This window comes from Eurosta solidaginis, chromosome 2, assembly GCF_040869045.1.
Source record: "Eurosta solidaginis isolate ZX-2024a chromosome 2, ASM4086904v1, whole genome shotgun sequence".
Lineage (NCBI taxonomy): Eukaryota > Metazoa > Arthropoda > Insecta > Diptera > Tephritidae > Eurosta > Eurosta solidaginis.
The window spans coordinates 225,371,653-225,389,795 of NC_090320.1; the positions used below are offsets into that span (position 1 = coordinate 225,371,653).

Consider the following 18,143-nt stretch of genomic DNA (forward strand, 5'->3'; position numbering starts at 1 on the left):
AAATAAATAAAGGTGTACCGCTGCTTTGCATGGTCCCATGTTTTAAAGGCACCACTTAATAAATCGAATACATTAAAATAAAGAAATTAAATAAATAAAGGTGTACCGATGCTTTACATCGCCCCGTGTTTTAAATACACCATAAATAAAATTAAAAATAATAAACTTATAAAATTAAATACAAAAAAAAATAATAAATTTAAAAAATGCTTGGTTGCAATAGGCTTTGAACCCGCAACCCCAAACGTTTGAGACGGGTACGTCATCCACTGTGCCACGACTCATACGCGTATAAGCACATCAAATTACTCCCTTATAACTCACATTAAACTGCTCGCCCTCAACTGCCCCACGCTTAGCTAAGTGCACTCGCGAAAACTCGAACACACGATAACTCGAACTTTCGGAAACTTGAACATTTTTTTCTCCATTGACTATTTTAAAACTCGAACAAAATGTAGCTACTCTAAAACTCGACCAATTATTTTCTTTTTTCATGGAAAAACATGTGTGGTAACGAACAATAAACACAATCCTTAGCCCGTGTGCTAATTTCCAGCAACCGATTTCACTAAGTCCGTTTAAAATAAAACTCTTAGTATTTTCTGCTGATTTTAAACTCTTTATTGATTTACCGACGGTAATATCGCGTCGGTATGCATATGAGCGCAAAAATTGACTGACTTTACTTTAATATTTCAATTACCAAAAAGGTGTCTATTTACTTATTAAATAAATTACATAGGTAAAGAGTTTAACAAAGGAAATTAGAAAACAATGAAATCAAGAAAAAAATAAAATAATAGAAAATATTGAAACCAATAAGCGGACTGTAACAAAATGCGTAGCGGTAGAATCGTATGATGCTGCTGGCATTGAACTTGCATTCGCTTTGTATGAACATAGGGATAGGCATACATATGAATGTACGCTTGTTATTAGGCAAATGCATGCTAGTGAGCGCTCAACAGCTTTAGTAGGCTATGCAGTTATTATGTATTAAATATGATGTTATGTTGAAGGAGTTGAATGACTTCCGGCGTATGACGATATCGCAGAGGTTCTCAAGTAGTTATTACGATGGAACAAAGTAGTCTGCGGTTCCCAAACAATGTGAGAAACTGTCGTTTTGCATGTGCTGTATCGCCCTATATTCAAATTTTTGTCGTTATGTGCGTCTTTTGTTTCATTATAAGGCGCCACACTGGCTAGGTTTCTTGCTAATTACGGAACTTTTCTTTTAAATTGATTGATATTTGTCAGTGATATGTACACGGGATTTTGCGCGGTAAAGATCAAATTTATTTGCGTTTTATAATGGGACGAAAACGAAATGTTTTGAGTTTAGCAAAAAAGGCTGAAATAATTAACGAGGCCAAGAATGGCGTTAGTATCACAGCTCTATCCAAAAAATATAACACTGCCAAGTCCACAATTTGTGGAATTGTGAAAAATGAAAACAAAATTTTGGAATGCGTTAATAACACGCTATCGGGCCCTGGAAAACGTAAAACGCTTCGCGCTTCAGAATTGCCAAACATGGAAAAAAAGCTTTACAAGTTATTACAACGCAGCAAGAATTATCCTATAAATGGTTTAATTTTGAAAGATAAAGCTAAGGAGTTACATGCCAAATGTAGCGAGAATGGCTCAACCTTCTTTGCAAGCGATGGATGGCTACAAAATTAAAAAAAACGGCATGGCATACGATTGATTTCAATCTCAGGGGAAAAACTATCCTCGCGACCAGAGTTAATGGAGCCTTTCAAAGCTCAGTTACAAGCTAAAATTCAGGAGCTTGAACTATGGCTAGAACAAATTTACAACGCAGAAGAATCCGGGTTATATTGGAAGCTCCTTCCGGGAAAATCATACGTTTCTAGAATGGAAAAGCAGGCACCGGGAAACAAATCTGAAAAACAGCGCATCACATTTCTGGCGTGTGCGAATGCTACGGGGAAACACAAGGTTAAAATGCTTGTCATTGGAAAAGCCAAAAATCCGCGTGCATTTAGGCATTTAAACTGCCCAGTGGAGTACCGAAGCTCAAAATCAGCCTGGATGACATCAACTCTGTTCCAAAATTGCTTCACTTTTCGTTTCTACCACAGGCAAGTTCATATTTGACTACAAACTAAACACCCTTTAAAAACCCTATTTTTTTTATTACATAGGTGAAAACTTATTTAAAAAATATAGGACTACCTCAAAAGGCGTTACTTTTGCTTGACAATGCACCTTCACATCCAAACGAGGACTCGTTAAGATCCGAAGATGGTTTAATTAGGGTGATGTTTATGCCGCCGAATGTAACTCCTTTGATTAAACCAATGGATCAAAACGCAATAAGAATAACAAAGCTACATTACCGAAATTCTCTCTTGGCAGCTATTTTCTCCGATGATTGCGATTTGATCCAATCAGTAAAAAAATTAGCTTGAGAGATGCTGTTACATTTTTGGATAGAGCTTGGAATAAATTGAGACAGGAGACGTTGGCGAAATGCTGGACAAATATTTTAAACTTTGCAAACTTGAAAGACGATGACATTCCACTTAGTGTCTTGAGAAACCAAATGGAAGCTGAAGCTAAAGGTATGGAAAAGGAAGCTACCGAAATTCTCGAACACTTAAATCCTGAGGTAGTTATAGTTTTGATGTAAATAAAAAAACACACGATAACAATAATAAATATTTATTAGGCTACTTCCACAGAAGAAGAAATAAGAGACTGGAATAACGACGACATGACTGAGGAGGATCATATTGAAGCTATAGAAGAAAGCGATTCCGAAGATTGAAGTTACAGGTGGAAATGAACAAGAACGCATAAGTTCGTCCGAAGCCGTAACAATTTTCAACAAAGCTATAGCATGGGTAACTGCTGAAAAAATTAGGCCGAGGAAATTTAATGTGCTACAATCACTGCGCGAATAGGCTGTATTGAATGCGGTAGAAAATAAGAAACATCAAACCAAGATCACTGCTTTTTTTTCAATAATTTGTAAACAACATTCATATTTGCTAACATTTTTTATTAAATAAACTGGCAATGAACTACAAAACCGGAGAATCTCTTTGATTAACTATGCCATAAAAATGGACAGGGTATAAAAACTGTTAAAACGAATACATATATATTAAAAATACATAACGTTTGAAAACTTGAACATTTCGATAACTCGGACAGGGCTGGTTTTCATTAGTTAGAATTTTCGCGAGTGCACTGTACTTATTCTTGGATCTGTATCTTCCCCTTTAAGAACTTGCAAATTTAAAGATTCGGACCAAACTTAATATAACTTTTCAATTTCATGAAAATTATAAAAAAAAGAGGAATATTGAAGAGGATCCAAAACTTGTCCAGGGGAATATAATTTTAAGGCTTTAAATGAGCGCCAGCTCTAAATAAATGATCCGCTCTGCAAGCTACTGCAAATATAGAAGTGGATGTTATAAATTCAGTGGTGGAAATTGCAAGTGAATGCCCCTGCGAAAAAAGGCACCTTGTAGCGGTGCAGGGGCGTACGCCGATCGCATTCGAACACCGGGCCACCTTGGGAAGTAAAATGGCCTTATAGTCAATGTACTCTACCGCGGCGGACCAGATGAGTTCCTCTTTACAAAATTTTGACAACCACGCTTGTCATATCACGCAAGTTGTCGTACGGACAAGATGAGCAACAGCAAACAAAACAAACAAAGAATTAGCTCGTTTTCCTCAGACACTAAAATTCCAGTGCTAATTTTCGTATTGCATGTCTATATGAAATCAGTAGACAGATCTATAGAACTATGTAGAATAGGTTAGTTTGAGCTGGTCGGTCAATAAAGACCTCACATAGACTGAATATGTCCATAGTGTTACCAGAATTTGTTTGACGACCAAAAGAAAAAAACCACATTGGACACCAGGGACCTACTCTGTATTACGATGCGAAAGAAAAAATACGCGAAATTGCAAAATCGCTACTCTGTATCTTATCATTCGCATGCATACTTTGACATTCGCATTCACATTTTGTCCATTCGCAATTTTTCTCCCTTTTCGCATTGCCAGCACTCTGTATAGCGAAAGCGAATGTCAAACAGCATTGATTTTCGCATTTTTCTTGCTACAACTAATAGGCATTCGCATTGTTCAAATATGTAAGTATTAATTGATGATTTTATAAATTGATATCTTTATATTCATTGTACATTCTTTTAAAAATATATAGGGCAATTCCAAAGACTAAACAAACACAAAAGCAACAATTTGAAATCCTAGTGAACTTCATGGCAGCACACCCAGATTTGGCCACAGGGTTACTTATACCGCCCAATGCAAAAACAACGGCCAATAATTTATGGAAGAGAGTAACTTCCCAACTAAATGCAGCTGGACCACCGATGCGTGATATGACCGGCAGGAAAAAAGTAGGCTGTGTGATATATGTGTACTTTTTAATTCTATACCAATATTGCTGGTACGGGGGCGGCCCATCTGTTTACTCATCACTCACCCAATTGGAACAGGAAGATAGCGAGTTGCTATCGATGAACCGAGCTGTGGACAAGATAGGTGGCACGCGGGAGTTTGGTGGGCGTCAGGCTATGACGGTAATACGAAGTGATGTTTTAGAAGCGGCTTTTAATGACGACAGCGATTCAGTCGAAATGAACGCACAGGAGAACGAGGAATCTCCCTATAGAGCAAGTGGACAACGAAATTGTATACCAAATCAACTCAATAAAATTCCTAAACGAGATGAATAACAATTTGAAAAACATTTCCAAAACCATGAGAATTACATTCAAAATAGAAAAAAAGTTAAATTTTTCCAAAGAACAATTTGTTCATAATCAAAGAATGGACCGTGAGAATTTAATAATAAAATTAACGTTCACTTCTTCCGTTTCAATTTCTGAACTGGAAGGATTTTCAACTCAATATTTATACAATTAATTTAAATTTTTTACTAGATGTATAAATTGTTTAAAATGCTAAGATTTTTATGAAAAAATGAATAAAATCCTTCAAAAGGTGCCTAAAAATTTTAGCTTTTTTTAGCTAAAATTTTTTTTTTAGCTTTTAGCTTTTTTTCCCCATTTAGCTTCTTTTCTGAAAAATTTCTGGTAACACTGGGTCAGTGATGCATACTCAAACAAAAAATAAGCGAATAATAAAAAAGCGACATTGTTAGCGATGCGATAGCGCTACAGAGTTCCATTACCTTTCGCATACCAACTTATTTTCGAATCGCACTGCCTTTCGCATCGCAATATAGAGTAGGCCCCCAGGACTTATGTTATAGAATAATTCCAGCCTCTTGGAAAGCACTAGACGTTTTCAAGGACCTAGCTTAAATGCTACCTTGAACTCTAGCAACTATAACGCGCCTAATAGCTAACGCCTTGAGCTGGTGAGAGCAGGACACGAACACAGCGTTTCTCCCTGCAGCTCGCACTGTGTATAGCTTAAGCTGCAACCGTGTTAACTTTTATATTGACAGTCAAGCAGCAATTAAGGCAATAATTGGTACCACAAAAATGCAGTGAATTAAGTAACGACGAATTTAAGAAGGTAGCAGCGAATTTTAAGGGGAGTGAGCGAAACACCTGGCAATGCGCATCGTGCCTGTTAGACGTCAGTACGAGTATTATTTATTCCCATGATGAGAGATATACTGATGACACCCCCGTTACCGGTAGCAAGATTGAACAATTGTTCATAAAACACTTAGGAGTGTTTAAGGAGAAAATGGAGAGCATCGAAAGAGCTGTTGCAGGCATCCGTACGGATTTAAATAAACTTTCCGAGCAAAACGCTAAACAATACAAGAAATTGGAGGAACGAGGAAGTGTGGTCGAAAGAAAATTCAGCTCACTCGACAACGTTTCAATATAGCCGGATGACATTATATCGGAACTTAGTGAACGTAAGAAGCGATAGACAACCGTAGTTGCTATGAATGCACCAGAGTCTACAAAGCCTGATTGTAGTAATACTTTTTATACACACTGTAAAGTTGCAGTAAAACAGTATAAACCTGTTTTGATAACTAACTAAAGTAATGTATATATGTATGATTGTATGTCTAATCTTCATATCTCATACTCTCATCACATCGGATGATCAGAATAAAACACACGTTCAGGCAGTCAATAAATGACCAAAAACTAGACAACTTGAAGTTTCATTACATGGCGCAGCCGAAAAAACGAAAAAAAAAACACAAAAAGTGATTTGCCAGAAAATATTTATTAATACGGAAAAGGAGCTTTTAGCGAAAATCTTTACGCGTTGTTAAATTCATATACATTTAATGAACCTAATTAAATGGGAAGAGCTAAACTCAACACTAGTGTTCGCATAGTGAATAACAAACCACGTGGAAGGCTATCCAAGCAGATTCGATATATCTACGTTAAAAGCATGGAATACGTAAGAAAAGTTAATGAGCTTAAATTAAGTGGGAATTTAGCTGAAAATTGGAGAATTTTCTTGCAAAACTTTCAAATATTTGCGGTGGCTATCGAGCTAGATAAGAAGGCGGAAGTAGTAAAAGTCGCACAGTGGCAATCGAAATATTTAATACTTTCAATCTTGAAGATGAGAAAAAGAAAGAATATAATGAGGTTTGAAAATTTGAAATTTTTTGTAAGCCAAAAAACAACGAAGTCTACGAAAGTTTTGTGTTTCATAATCGCAGCCAAACACAAGGCGAGCCATTTGACAATTTTTTAATAGATCTGAAAAAAGTTGTACGAAGATGTGGGTTCGATAATGAGGACCGCATGGTTCGTCACGGGATTGTGTTAGGTACAAATGACAAGAGATTGCAGAAAAAATTGCTGGACACACGTGACTTAACATTGGATATGGCTGTGGACTTAGCACGTTCTACGGAGATTTCAAATCAACAGGTGGCACGCATGCAAGGCAGCAGTGAGGTGGTAGATGCAATACATAAGAATCACGGTAAGAGTGATGTTAAATAATCATTTCGCGAGTGTATGTAACAGGAAATTGGTTAAAGAAATAAAACAAGATAGAAACTGTAGTATCGCGTGGAATTCACCCCATTTCAAACACGCTTAACATTACAAACGCTCGTTCATTGACCCAGGTAACTACCATAAGTTCATTCGCTTTCACTAAGTCACCTAATGCATTAATGCGTCATACCAAACTGCTCAAGCAGGAATCATATTGACAATATGTAGGTCAATAATTTGCTGACAAGCATTCTTCACTATTGAGTCATGCACCTTTAGTATGTAAATATTAATGCAAGTATGTATATATGCATAGGTTAAGAACTTCTGTATAAATAGTAATGAATTTCTTTAATAAAATAAATAATGATCAGACTTCCAAAGTCAAAACATTCTTTTATTAATTTGTTACATTACATGGCCAGCCTGATCTTCAATTAGCTGAAAATTTGCTCATAAGCAAAATTCGCTAGATCTTGCTGAACAGAGCTCCTGCCATCTCACAAACAGTTCGCTAACTGCCAAGAATTTTAAAGACAGAACTAAAGATCCTGCCAAACTAAAGATAAAAATTAAGTAGTCCTGAACGAAACAGGATACAAAGGAAGGAGATATTTTCCGCTACAAAGAGGATTCCAAGAAAATTGCTAACATCATCAGCTAAGAGGAGCTGAGCAAATTAAAATCGAAAATATTACATCATCAGTTATGAAGTTTGGAGCAAATCAAAAATCGAAGTTAAACAACATACTGATCGGCAATAAAGATGACTGACCAAATAAACGCATAAGCGAAGTGGAATAAACAACATTCTGATCGGCAATAAGGAGAACTGACCAAATAAAAGCATAAAGCGAGGTGGAATAAGAATGGCGGACCAAATCAAAGCAAACGAGGTGGAATAAAGAAATCTGAAAAATCAGCAGCTAACAACATCCAGACTGACAAGGAGTTATAAATGTTTACGTATAATAAAAATTTTTAGAATCAATTGAGCGGCCTCAGGGACCCTAAACCATGAGCAAAAACTTTGTTTTTGCTTAGGATTTTTTTTTACAAATAGGACTAGTTTAATGGAAAGGAAGTTTGAAATTTTAAAATATAATAAATAATTTTAATTTAAAGAAAAATGTCAAAAAAAAGTAAATACGAAGAAAATTAAAATGTCTTATTAAAAACTTTTAATGATTAAAATCTAACGGAATTTTTAACACTATCGTTGAAAATGGCATAATGGCAAATTAGTTTTTAACATATATTGTAAGTTGAAAAAAAAGTTACAGCTACTTCCTTACTATGCAAGAGATGAAAACTGAGGAAGGTTTTCATAGAATCTTTAAAAAATGCGAAGACACAATTAAGGAATTTATAAAAATCTCAGAAGAAGTCGTAAAAAATAAAACAGCTAAACAAGGTCCGACACCGATTACAATAGACGAGTATCGGCGACGAAACAAACTTTACAAGAAGGAGGAAATTCCTATAATACCTTCCCCGACAGTAAAAAGAAGAAGAAAACGGGGAGGTAAACAATTTAAAAAAAAGAAGGAAATAGGTGAAACTTATAAATTGTTAAATATTAAAACCAATAAGGAAGATAGACTAAAATTAAAAGAAAAAATTAGAGACTTAAGAAATAAAAAATAAATATAGAGAAAATTCTCAGTACAAATGAACATAAACATTTTTTCAATAAATTGGGATGCTTAGGACATCTTTTAAACGAGTCAGTTTACTTCCGACAGTTTCAAATATCCCTTTGTTAGGAATAAAATAACCAGGGAGGATAAATCCCGTAGGACATTCTATAAATTTTTTTTCACGCTGTTAAAATGCAAAGGGACTCCTCAGACTTTCCCCTCCAATGGTGGGACGAAAATACCCTACGCACTAGGGACCTACAAAAGGAATTAGAAGGCTTAAAGAAATGGTGGAAAATAATAGGAATGGAAAGGGAACCCACAATAGAAGACATAATAAACCCCACAACCAGAGTAGAAGAAATAATGCGAATGATGAGGAGAGTGTTCCCCGAAAATGCCAAATGTTAAGTTATAGTCACATCTAAAATTTTTCGACTATGACACAAAAAAAATTTTTAAATATTTTATAAACTACATTAAGCTAATAAACCTAAAATATTTGAAAAAAATATTTTTCCTAATTAAAAATATTTTAACAGCAAATCAATAATTTGCATACCTCACAGTAGTAGTTTCCATGGAAGTTATCAAAATAACATCCCTGAAGGCTGTCAAAGGAAAAGATTTATAAAACAGCCCTACTAAAATTTGCGTCAGTGGACATATGAAAAATTTTTTTTCACAACCAGCCAATATTAACAACAAAATGAAGAAAAGTCACAAAGAGAACCTATATATATATATATGTTAAAGCGCTATATAAATTTGCAATAAAAGACTAGTCGCGCTCATTTCCATCTTATAATAATAATAATAATAAACCCAACGGATTAATACCCTCCAAAGCCCGCCCAACCGACACGAGGGGCGCATCCGCATGACGCACGGATTTGTTTTTGTTTTTGCCGAGTTGTTGATAGGCGGAGGTTTGTTAAGCGTCGAGATCTAAAACTGCTCAGCTACAGAATAAAAATCATCAGCTGAGTATTATATACATAACAGTAGAAAATTATACATATAGTAAATTGTTAAATAAGTTAAGGATTTAGCATATAAAGATTTTTATTTTTTATTTTTATTTTTATTTTGTTACGAGTTAAGATAGGATAGGACAGTTTTCCTTATAGTAAAAAGTGAATCCGTTATATCAAATGAATTCGAGTGAGAGTTGAAATCATAACACAAACACCGGAAAGGTTCATTTAATTCGAAGTTAGTTCTACACTGCCTCAAAAGAAGAGGTTTGTAATGTCTTGACGCTCGTGATGGGATATTGAAGTTTACTTCGTTCAAAAGAAAGGGGCTAGAAATTAGTCCATTCAGTAGTTTAGCCATAAATAATACTCCTAGCATTTCTCTACGGCTAGCGAGAGTTGGAAGATTGATAAGCCTTAACCGACTAGTATAAGGTGGAAGATTATATGCTGAGTCCCAATGAAAATTCCTTAAAGAAAAAAGTAAAAATTGCTTCTGTATTGACTCAAGCCTATCTGCATGAACTTGATATCGCGGATTCCAGACTACTGATCCGTATTCTAGTATCGGCCTAACCAATGTGGTAAAAAGGGCTTTGGTTACATAAGGGTCACTAAATTCTTTAGACCATCTCTTCACGAATGATAGAACACCTCTAGCCTTATTGGCAGTAGTCATAATATGAAGGTTGAAACTAAGTTTAGCATCCATCGTAACTCCCAAGTCAACAAAATAATTTACTGATGCAAGACAAAAATTATCAATTACGTAAGAGGCTGCTGGCAAAGATCTCCTAGAGAAGCACATGAACTTACATTTATTGATGTTCAGCGGCATTGAATTCGCGTTGCACCAAGCAACTAAGCAGTTTAAATCCGCTTGAAGCAATGGACGTTCTTCAATAGACTCATAAGACCTAAAAAGTTTTACATCATCAGCATACATTAAAATTTTGGAATATTTTATTATGGTACAAATATCATTAATAAATAGCAAGAACAGAATTGGACCGAGATGACTGCCCTGTGGGACGCCAGAGGGAACATTAATGACCTCTGAAAGAGTATTTTTAAAAATTACTTGTTGCGTTCTACCGCAGAGATAAGAAGATATCCACTGAGTGAGACCTGGTTGGAAACCAAGTCGATCCAGCTTGTGGATAAGCAATGAATGGGAAACTTTGTCAAATGCTTTACTGAAATCAGTGTAAATAACATCGGTGTGAAGATTTTCTCTAAATCCATTAGAAACATGCGTTGTGAATTCAAGTAGGTTGGTAATGGTAGATTTGCCTCTACAGAATCCATGTTGAGAGTTTGCAATCAATGCAGAAATGGAAAATGTTAGCTGATTAGTAACAATGGCTTCAAACACCTTTGGGATGGCAGACAATTTTGTAATTCCTCGATAATTTTCTACACATGACCTACTGCCGTTTTTGTGGAGGGGTATTAGAAAAGATTCCTTCCAAGCAAAAGGAAAAACTCCATGTTTTAGGGACATGTTGAATAAATCAGTTAGGGGCAGATAAATGTGTTCTGCACATCTTTTGAGAAAACATGTGGGAATTAGATCAGGACCGTATTTATAAGATTCCTTCAAAGAAGTTAAATATGTAAGAACCTCTTCTGGAGATATTGATGGAATATTAATTGCGTTAAGTGAGTCAAGTTCATACGGGTATTCACTAGACAAAGAAATTAATTCAGCGGAATAGTTAGATTTGAAAAATTGTGCAAATAAATTAGCAATAACTTGATCGTCGCTAGAGAAATCATCACGGTATTTCATACCAGAAGGAAAGCCTTTAACCCCACGTTTAGAGTTCACGAAATTATAGAAAGCTTTCGGATTGCAAGTTATTTTCTTTTTCATGGCACAGAGATAGGTATTGTAACACTTTTTATTTAATTCAAAATATTTATGACGCAATATAGAGTACTTCAAGTAGTCGGAGTGTGACCCCGTCTTCTTGTACAGCTTGAAGGAACGCGTTTTTTTGTTTTTTAAAGATTTCAGTTCTTTGGTGTACCATATTTGGACTAGTTCAGTGAAAACACGTTTACGCTTAGGTACATGTCTGTCCAGAATAGCGTGAATGACGGCGTTGAAGTCAGAAACGTTTTTGTCAATATCTGCACCGTATTTGGGCCAAACTATTGTAGATAAAATTTGGTTGAGTTTATTAAAATTAGCCTTCGCGAATTCGAATCTAAAACTAGAGTCGGTTTCTGTGGTAGTGCAACTCCGAGAACTTTCTTCCAATTCGTAAACTATTTCCAGCGAAGGATGGTAAGGATCCTCAGGTACAGTAAGAGGTTCACCCCTCCTAAGAATGGATTTTGAAGTATCATCAACAAATACCAGATCAAGTACCCTCCCGTACATGTTTGGAACTATATTTATCTGTCTTAGGCAAAGTTCAGTTATTTCTGCTAAAAAGTCGATGCTGGAGAATTTTGAAGAAACCGGTACAATACCATGGTCGGATGTGGTCCATGATACGTGCGGAAGATTAAAATCACCCAAGACAATTATCGAGTCAATAGGCTTCAACAATGAACTGATATCTTTCAGTAACGAAATATGGTTCATATACACCGAGGGATCTGAAGATGGTGGGATATAGCAAATGGCAATATAGGTAAAACCTATTCCCAGCTGGGTTCTAATGCACTTAAATTCCGTAGCTTCAATAACAGGTAAATTTACCTCAGCGGAAGGTATAGAAGAATGTACCGCGAGCAAAACTCCACCTCCAACTCTGTTCAAGCGGTCATTTCTATATATTTGGTAATCATTGCAAAGAATCTCCGAATTAAAAATATGAGGCTTTAACCAAGTTTCAGTAAAAGCGATGATATTGTAATTACATTTAAATGATCTCAAGTATAGATCAGTTAGTTTTGTGTTTAGGCCTCTTACATTTTGATAAAATATATTAAGGACAGGTTTAATATTTAGTTTTTTGCAGCATTATTGGTTTGAGGAACGGTAGCAAGATTACGAATATTAACGTTGCGTCTATGCTCGAATTCACGTACAAAGGCTCCGGGTGGCCAAAATGAATTATTCAAAATTGTTTCAAAATGTTGCGCTGATACGTCAATCCTAAATGACGAAATGTCTCTAGGATAATTAAAATTAAATTTACGAATAGACACATTTTCAGATTTAAGTTTACTTATGATGTACGACTTCAGGTCCTCTTCTGTAGTGTCTCTCTCGAATCTGGAGACGAAAATCGACTTTTTAATCGGGACAGTAATCAATCTACCAGCCGGCGGTTCAGATTCCGCAGAGGGGTTTTGGGGAACCTGGTTCCTTTTTGTGGAGGGTACAGTAGATACAGCTGAATGAGCATTCGATGTCGATGGTTGAACTGCTAAGGGACTCGGAGAGGACAGATTTATCAATTCAATAGTTGGGGGTGGAAGATCTGGAGGTGAAGGAACTTTGGGATCAGCATCCGTAGTCGGAGCTGGAAGAGAAACATCGATAGACCTACGATTATTATCCGGAATGTTCACATTTGAATGTTTGAAAGACTTAAATAAGCTTTCATAATGCTTAAACTTCTCGGATAAAGCGGAAATCTCTTTGCCTATTTCAGAAAATCCATCTCGGGCCTGTTTGAAGACCTTGAAAAGGTCAATTTGGGTAGGCCTACATTTCAAACAAGCCCAACGTACTCCCTTATCGTTATCGTTAAGTGCGTCAACCACTCGTGCTGATAAACCGGCGCACTTCATATGAGCAAGCCGATCGCAAAGCCAGCATGCCACGAAGGGATGTGATTCACTTTTTACTAAGCAGTTAGGATATAAACACGACATTCTTAATAAATTTAAAGAGGATGAGGAAATAAATATATATATATAAATGCTACGGAAAAACCGAGAATTAATAAAATAGGAAAAGTATGAATATTAATTGAACGATAGCCAACGGGTTATAAGAAAAAATACAACAGTTTGAAAGTAGCTTTTAGAAAGAGATATGCTGTATGAGCAGTTTGAGATGCACTGTAATAACACTGAACAAACCGCGCAAACAGCTGTGACACTGAGGAAAGAATGTGCACGCAAAAAATCAAAAATAAAAACAAAATTACACTATTAAAAACTGAAGCCTATCAACAGCAACAACACAATGCAAAAATACTCGGCAATTCAACTGCAAATAAATATGTATATATGTATGTATATGCAAAATTTATGAAAATTTTAATTTTCAATATTAAAACTTTAAGTAAAAGCAATTGAATTTAAATTTAATTTCTTGATTCAGCATACACAAATTATAGCACTTCACCAACTATGTGAACAATAAAACTATATTTAGTAATATTAAAAACTATATTTATTGAAAACACAAGAGCACAGGTAAAAAAATCAACTACACAGCTTGACGTTTGCTTTATCTTAGGATAGAAAAATGGTAGCATAGAAAAATTTTCAAGCAACCTGATTGTTGAGGAAGTTATTGACTTAGGACAATATTCGACCAGGCTGAAATAAGCCGGCAATCCAGGACTTGAAATTTATAAGGAGAAATACAGTTGTCCTGAGGGACAAATTGGTGATAAAGAATAAAATATTTACTGCAGTAGGCGAATTTATAAAATAAAATTGGTACCCAAGTTCTCTAAGATCAAAAAATTATAATCCCGGTATAAAAATAAAAATAATTCTTCATAAAAATTATGACGATTCTGTCTTGGAGGCCGCCGCAGAAGTCGCATGACACATATGATCAAAGATATTGCTGGAAAATAGGAAAAGTATGAAAAATATGAAAAAAAAAATCAAGAATAGAAATCTTTTTCCATCGAACTACTAGCAATACATAGCTACCTTGCTCTTCTGTCAGCAACTACAACCATCAATTGTATATGCAATTAGTTACAGATTTAACTAAATAAAATGAAAAAAAAAGTCAAGTGAAAATTTTTTTTTTGTTTAATAGGAATAATATGCGGAATTAGTTTAAGAAAATAAAATAAATACAAATATTTTGGCCCGGGTTCACCCAAGAAAAACTCGCTTTTTAAAGAGGTTATAATTTTATATAAGAGGAAAAACATTTTACTTTAACCCCCGGTGGAACAGAAAATATTAATAGGAAAATATTTTCACTCTAAGTCTAGGAAAGTAGGAGACTTAGTATTAGTTAGAGAAGAAGCTAGCCATAAGCTAGACAGTAGATATAAAGGACGGTATAAGGTAAAGAAAATTGACAAAAATAACAATTTTACTTTAATACCATATAAAGAAGAAACAAGTAATAGAAGCAATAAAGATAAGGAATTAGTAGTCCATAAGAATAGGCTTAAATACATCTAAGATATCTCTTGGAAATAATCTAAAAATAAATATTCCAATTTACTCAGTTATTTAATACTAGGTACAAACACACACCAAATTGGCAATTTATACCATTTGAGCAATTTATTACGCAAATTATCATATAATAAATTGTAATAACAAATTGCCAATTTAAAAAAAAATGCGTAATAAATTGTTTCAAACTGCAAATACAACCTTGTAAAGTGTGTTTATTGAGTAGATTTAAACGTCAGTTGCGCATGGCTCAACTATATGGTTGGCTCATCTCATCAGCTGATATTATTTTTTTCATTTCACTGGAGTAGGAATTGTCAAAAGAGGATGTCAAACTCAAAATGAAACTAAAACATTGAATACATTTTCTTACAACACACAAAAATTTCAAAGTTTTATGTTTTCCATTCCATTCCATTCGCCTAATTCCAACACGCACATTTTGACATTCTGAACAAAGGTATGTTGTTGCTGTAGAGATGAGCCAACCAGCTATCAAATTACTATTGTGTAAGCTAAATTGAGTTGTATGAACACCACTCAATTTAAATTGCAATTGCCTCAATTTATTTTTCTGTTTGAACATAGTATAATAATAATTTGTATCTAAGCAATTGAAAACAAAATTTTTTTTCTCTGCTTCATATATGCATATAAATATTAGAAAATAATTTCTAGAAGACAAGCGGATTTTAAGTGGGTGCACACATTTAAAGCCGACTGTGTAATAAGTAAAATAAGTAAAAAACCACTTAATACAAAACATTTCTCATAACCACATGCCAATAACCATACAAATGTACATATATATATGATACTTCAAAAAAAAAAAAACAGCACAAACAAAAGAACAATAGAAAAAAAAAGATTGTCACACATAATCGTAAGCACTCAGCCACGAAAAAAAACAAAAATTTTGCACAAAGAAAAAAAAATGTAGTCAAAATTACTCATTATAGTAAATATACGAAAACAATAAAAAAAAAAAATAGCAAAAAAAAATGAAAAAGCGAAAATCAGCATAACGGACACTGTATGTAAAGCAAATGCAAGCGAATAAGAACAACAAAAAAGCACATACGCAAAAAGTTCACTGCTTATAGTATAAAGTTACCATTATGACATAAATTACAATTAAAATTCAAAATATTTTATTTGATAACACCAAGCAAGTTGACTGGGTCATTCAACGAAAAATGAAACAACACGGCACACTTATCTCAGTGACATTGGAGTGACCGTCTATAATTAAGCATAAAATTATATACGCTCACTTAAAAGGCCGATGGTGTAGTATCGCGTGGAATTCATCCCATTTCAAACACACTTAACATTACAAACGCTCGTTCGTTGACCCAGGTAACTACCATAAGTTCATTCGCTTTCACTAAGTCACCTAATGCATTAATGCGACATACCAAACTGCTCAGGCAGGAATCATATTGACAATATGAAGGTCAAGCATTCCTCACTATTGAGTCATGCACCTTTAGTATGCAAATATTAATGTAAGTATGTATATATGCATAGGTTAAGAACTTCTGTATAAATAGTAATGAATTTCTTTAATAAAATAAATAATGATCAGACTTGCAAAGTCAAAACATTCTTTTATTAATTTGTTACATTACAAATCGAAGATGAATCCTATTTGTATTTAGACACAATTAAGATCAAAGGCAATTCAAATATTTGGTATGTAAATATTAAAATTCAGGCCAAAGAAATTTTATTTAAATTGGACACTGGAGCCATGAAATATGAAGGAATTGAAATTTACTAGGATTAAAGAAAGCAATGAATGTTTAGTAGCATATAACGGTACAACAATTGAAAAGTTAGGCTATGTGATATTGAATTGCAATGTCAAAAACAAAATGGAGTACATAAAATTGTTCGTAGTTAGTGAGATAGATTCGACCCCAATTTTAGGGTTGGAAACTTGTGTTCACTTAGGACTTATTAAAAGAATTAATAGCATTACAAATTTGCAAAATTACGACGTAATTAATAAATACAACAGCATTTTCAGCGGGTTAGGGTGTTTTAAAAACAATTTTCCAATTGAAATAAAAGATAATGCCGAGCCGTGTTCGAAGCCGGCATCACGAATACCATTATCTCTAAGGGAACCTTTGAGAAAGGAACTAAACAATTTGTGTGATAAAGGTATTATTGAGAAAAATGATAAGCCAAGCTCATGGATTTCGAATATAGTTATAGTTGAGAAACCGAACAAAAAATTAGAAATTTTCATTAATCCGAAAGAACTCAGGAATGCTATAAAAGATAATTTTTATGAAATGCCGACATTTGAACAAATAAAACCAAATTTGCTTAATAAGAAAATATTTTCAGTCTTCGACTTAAAAGACGGATTTTGGCAAATAGCATTGAATGAAAAATCTAAGAGCTTTGCACCTTTAGCACGCCATTTGGTTGTTATAGGTTTATGAGATTACCTTTTGGCTTGAAAATAGCATTTGAAAAATGTAACGAAGAAAACTTCGGAGATATTGAAAATGTTTCTATTTATATTGATGATATACTTATAGCAGCTTAAAATGAAGAAGAACACGATAAAACTGTAGAGTTAGTGCAATTTGAGAACAATATTAAATTTAATAAAAAAAGATTCAATGGAAGCAACGTGAAGTTAATTTCTTAGGTCATACAATATCTGAAAGAGCAATATCAATAGATAAGAACAGACTGAAAGGGATTGATGATTTAAAAGCTCCAAATTGTAAGAAAGACTTGCAGAGACTAATGGGTTTTATTAACTTCAAAAATACGATTTAAGTTTTACATACTTGCCAGGGAAATATCTTTATCTAGCAGATCGGTTATCACGTAGTATCGTAACAAATGTCGAGAATGAGGTAGATATTAAAGGATTGGAAGACATGGTCCACACTATAAACGTAAGCAATGACAGGAAAATCACTATACAGGAAGAAACAGAAAAAGATAGTGTATTGAAAGTTGTTATGAGTTATGTTAAAAATGGTTGGCCGCCAGATAAAACTAAATTAGATAGAAATTTACAACACTTATGGAAACACAGAATGAGTATATTTATAGAAGATGGGGTGGTATTTTTGGATGACCGCATTTTTATGCCACAAACTCTTCGCGTAGTCGTACTAAAACAACTTCACAGATCCCATTTGGGAATAGAGAAAACTAAAAATAGGGCAAAA

At 34.4% G+C, this 18,143-nt stretch overlaps 1 long non-coding RNA gene across 1 annotated transcript; it reads left to right on the top strand.

The window, feature by feature from the left end:
* Positions 1–861: 861 nt before the first annotated feature.
* On the top strand, positions 862–3,061 carry LOC137242624 (uncharacterized). Its single transcript, XR_010950311.1, has 3 exons — positions 862–2,111; positions 2,175–2,641; positions 2,702–3,061. It is a non-coding gene; the product is annotated as an uncharacterized lncRNA (long non-coding RNA).
* The last annotated feature ends 15,082 nt before the right edge of the window (positions 3,062–18,143 follow it).